This window comes from Malus sylvestris, chromosome 10 (assembly GCF_916048215.2).
Source record: "Malus sylvestris chromosome 10, drMalSylv7.2, whole genome shotgun sequence".
Taxonomy (NCBI): Eukaryota; Viridiplantae; Streptophyta; class Magnoliopsida; order Rosales; family Rosaceae; genus Malus; species Malus sylvestris.
In genome coordinates, this window is record NC_062269.1 from 15,869,580 (window position 1) to 15,874,216 (window position 4,637).

At 37.8% G+C, this 4,637-nt stretch overlaps 2 long non-coding RNA genes across 4 annotated transcripts; one reads left to right on the forward strand and one right to left on the reverse strand.

Moving 5' to 3' along the window:
• Positions 1-532: 532 nt before the first annotated feature.
• Positions 533-2,302, reverse strand: LOC126585523 (uncharacterized). 3 transcript variants are annotated; one of them, XR_007610560.1, is made up of 5 exons: positions 1,926-2,302; positions 1,684-1,787; positions 1,494-1,589; positions 1,305-1,399; positions 533-1,020 (listed from the first exon to the last, which is right to left on the reverse strand). It is a non-coding gene; the product is annotated as an uncharacterized LOC126585523 (long non-coding RNA). The 3 variants fall into 3 exon arrangements; XR_007610559.1 differs by lacking the exon at positions 533-1,020 and adding an exon at positions 1,091-1,211 and having other exon boundaries at positions 1,926-2,301; XR_007610561.1 differs by lacking the exons at positions 533-1,020; positions 1,926-2,302 and adding exons at positions 1,091-1,211; positions 1,883-1,900.
• A 677-nt stretch (positions 2,303-2,979) lies between these two features.
• LOC126585535 (uncharacterized) lies at positions 2,980-3,589 on the forward strand. Its single transcript, XR_007610575.1, has 2 exons — positions 2,980-3,214; positions 3,334-3,589. It is a non-coding gene; the product is annotated as an uncharacterized LOC126585535 (long non-coding RNA).
• Positions 3,590-4,637: the final 1,048 nt, after the last annotated feature.

Here is a 4,637-nt window from a genome sequence, read left to right on the forward strand (position 1 = left end):
GTGCTTATGAAAGTTCTCGCATCTATAAGGAAAGAACTAAGGCGTTTCACGATAGTCAAATTTTACGGAAAGAATTTCAGCCAGGGAAAAAGGTGTTGCTATTCAGTTCAAGGCTAAAGTTGTTTCCAGGGAAATTGAAATCTCGCTGGACTGGGCCGTATTTGGTTACTAAAATCTTTCCTCATGGGGCAGTTGAAATATCTAATGAGGCTCAAGGCAACACATTCAAGGTGAATGGTCACAGGCTGAAACCATACGTGGAGTCACCCTTTGATACTGCATACAAGTCTTTGACTCTGAAGGCACCAGTGATCTAGCCACCGGACTTCCGCAACGTCTAGCTACAGACTTAAAATAAAGCGCTTATTGGGAGGCAACCCAATTTTTCTAAACTCTTTCCTAATTTTAATTCTCGTTTGATTTTCTCTTTAAGATAAAAATATATATATATATATATAAAAAAAAAAACATACATAAAAAAAAATAAAAAAAATAAAAAAAATAAAATTTGGAAAAAATGGAAGATTGCATATTGATTTTATTTACCCAGTTTATTTGATTTTATTTTAATTTTTTGACGCATATTGGTTAATTGCAGGTTGCGAACGTGGAAAATAAAGCGCGTCCTATGCTGGAATCCTGCACCCAGCAGCAAGTCTAACGTTCACATCAACCACATCTACACTATGCTGGAAATTTAAAGCAGTCAACATAAAAAGCCATTCACAGATGCAAGTTTGGGGGTGATTGTAGCAGATCCAGCACATAAACAGAATTTAGAGCAGTTAATTTTCTGCAGCTCAGTTTTGCGATGCATGGTGGAAGCACAATTAAATCACAGATCCATACACCACAGAACTGAGTACAGCTATTATTACCAGATCTACAACAATTCCACTTGCAAGGATACGAAATTTTACCTCCCAGATTCACCGATCTGGGCTCTTGGCAGCTTGTACCGTTTGTCTATTGAAGCTGATCGGGATCCGCCTATATCGCACAGAGCACACCAATATGAGACTATGTCGAGACACAAAAAAAAAAATTTTTTGACAACCACACAATATTGTGAAAGTCATAGTTTCTGCCGGGATGAGTGTTTATACCTTCAAGGTTGCTAAGTCATGGCTGTTGCGATGTGTCCTGCATTTTGTCTGATGGATATCCAGTTGAGCATTCTTTCTTTAGGATCTGTCCTGGATCCGCTTGTTCTACAAACATACCACACCAGTTTCATTACATGCAGGTATAATGAAGGGTCTCACGGAATGGAATCCATCATGAACGGAGTACAAGATCGTTACCTTACTTATTTGCAGAGGCCGAGACATTTGTCATTTATGCTGCCTTCAGGAACCACTAGACCGGAAGCTCACGGTTGTTGTCTCTCGGTTGTACGCTGGAGTTGAGGGAAAATTTTTCAGTCACAGTAGTGGTTTTATTATTCAAATCTCAGATCATCATTCATCCATCAAAAGGGTTACGGGTTTTACCTCAACATTTGCAGATCCTTGGTTGAGCTGAGCTGCTGACTCAGGGTGTGTTCTTGTGTTGTTGTCTCGGATTTGAAACCATTAGGGCTCTCCCCACTGATAAAACCACATGCAGGTGTTAGTGTTTGTTCCAGATCTTTCCAACAAATAAATTGGACACTGCAACCACAAGATTGGAGGATGATTTTACCTTTGGGTTTCCGTTTTTCCGATTTTCCACCACGGCGGGGTACTCACGGCGGTGTGTTGTTGTTGGGTTATGGACGGCTGCGGATGCATCAATCTGCGAGGAAACTGAGACATACACAGAACAATCAAATGCATCAGTCACAAACATTTTCATTTTACTCTTGGTGATGAAGTTAGCAGAAATGGAGCTACATCTTTACATTTGAACGAACAAAAGGAGAAATGGCATGGCTTAGTTTTTACCTGCAAAGGGAGGATTTTTGGACGAACTGTTTTAGATCTGCTCGTTTGGGTCTCAGTGTTGCAGACCAGAGCACTATTATAGAGGAATCAGACATGCCTGTGTCGCTCCACCATGGATGGGGTCTGAGAGAACAGAGAAGAGATCCGAGAGAGGGCTGAAAAATAAAATGGAAGGTTTGCAGGAAGAGGGATGCCGAACTGAGAAGGATTAAAAGCCTTTTTAGCTTTTCTAGAGAGAGCAGAGATATGGGGTCTGAGAGAAAAGAGAGAGGGAGTAGAGATGAAATGGGGAAATGAGAGAAGTCAATAGAGAGATTAAAAACCTTTTCAGATTTTCTAGGGAGAGGACGATGGGCATATGTGGTTGATATTAACCTTTGATTCGAATCCTATGGAGCTTCTCTTTCCGATGCATGACAAGTGGGCGCATCCTCCTCTTTTAGGCTCCCTAGGACACGGTTTGAAGAGAGGGGAGAGAGCCGTTTGGGCTCTGTGTTTGATGATTGACAGAGACATCAACCTGACGCCAGCTGCACGCCACTTTGACACGGCATGCCAATTGCATGCCTTTCAAAGAAGCATCCAATGTTTTCCTGTGTGTGTGCACGGGTTTTGGTGCACATGTGCTGTAAACATGGACTTGGTGTGCGAGTTGGGATCATGCCCCAAGGCTATTCAATCACTCACATCACAGCCGTGTGGAATCATTTTTTCCAAGCACACAGTTTATCATTAGTCACGGCTCCATGACCTTCCAAATAAAACACCAGGTGCATGTTTTCCTTTCTTTACTTTTGTTTATTTTGTTACTTTTCCTTGGCTTTTCTTTAGTTTTTATTATTTTATTATATTTTATATTTTTTTAATTTTTTTAATTTTTTTAATTTTTTTAGTTGTTATGTTTAGTCAGGTTTCGTTTTTGTTGTTTTTTTTTATTTGCATTTATTTTCCACACCTTGAGGACAAAGTGTGAAATAAGTTTGGGGGTGGGAGAGTAAATTTTAGTTTTTATTTATTTATTTATTTATTTATTTTTATTTATTTATTTTTTTGTGTCAGTTTAAAAATTTTCATTCTTGTAAGTTAATATACATAGATTATTTTAAACGTTAGAACAAATGGACATGGTAAAGATAAATCCCACATTAGAGTCTTTTCTATTTATCGTTGCTTAGACACTAATTCATGAATTATACTTTGAACTTTGCACATCACACCAACATGGTTTGTGGGGAGTGAGATTGAAACACTTGCTTTTAGTCTAAGTTTATTTTTAATTTTTAATTTTTGTTTTAAGTAAAGTCAGTTATTATTGTGAATAAAGTAATAATTGTCTCACCCGAGGTTTTGCCTAGTAACCGGGCCAGTCCTGCCTAATCAGCAGTGATTCTCGCGTCAAACGGTAGAGTTTTGGCATGGGGCAGGGTGGTTAGTTGGTTTCGTAGCCTTTTCAGCTCGGGTTAATAAGTCCTTAGGGGTGTTCTACACCTAGTGCCCTAAAGCCCTAGTGGTTTGGGAGTCATTGACCTAAAGCTCGTTACATGGGTTGGATTGAAAGCTTAAGTGAACCGACATTGCACGACCACTACTATTACTGAAAAAAAAAAATGTTATATACATGAAAAAAAAAAAAAATTGAAAAAGAAAAAAAAAAGAAAAAGAAAGAGAGTTATATTTAAAGTTACTATGTGTGAAATAAATAAGGACGAGAGGTAAGGGTTTTAGTCGAGTCTCCTTAATTATGTTGGTTCACTTTACACCAAGGGAAGTTTGTGAATTCTTTTCTAATTGATTCTAAATGGCTTAGACTCTGTGGTGGGATTAGTTGGAACTTTTGAAAAGATGTTCTAGTTTTTGAAATTTGCTATGGATTGCAACTTTGAAGGTGAAAATTTTTGTCAGTTAATTTTCGCTAGTTGTTTAGTTTGTTAAGTTCTTATTTTTGTTTGAGTCTTGTTTTGCTTGAGGACAAGCAAAAAGCTAAGTTTGGGGGTATTTGATGAGTAGATTTTATATTATATATTTTACCCTAATCTTAGTATAATTTGGTTAATATTTTGGAAGAATTTTGATACTTTGAATTGTATTTTCAATATAGGACTTTCAACTTCCTCTGGAGCAAAACAGAACCAAATGGACGAATTTTGGAGTAATTCCAGTTGGAGGACGTTCGTGAGTCACTTAGCTTGATCGTATCAAAATTTGGGATTTTTCCAAAAAGCGGTTATTTTCTGGCGATGAAATAAAGAAGCAGTACGCAGTGCTGGAAAATGACGTTTTTAGGCTTAAATGACGTTTTTGGAGCCCAAGATGACCTCGGATGGGTTCGTGGCCTTCTGGAAAAGTGTTCAGAATATTCCAAACATTAAATCCAGCTATATTGGGCCAGTTTTGAAGCAGCTTATGGGCCAAAACGTGGCTGTTCAGATTTTAGACGAATTTTACTATTTTTAATTAGGGTTTTTATTAATTTTAGTTGGCTAGGGTTTGTGTGGTGGCTTGGCAATATATTGCTTAGCCGTCTACAATTTTAGGGTACGCTTTATTTTATGCAATATTGGAGACAGAGAGAAGTGCTAGGGTTTTGAAGATTTTCTACTTGAAGGTGTTTTCAATCCTTTTCTTAATAGATATTTCTATGATTTCAATTATGAATATGCGGAACTAATTTCTTTTGCTAGGGCGAAGCCTTGAGCCTTAGCATGAATATGT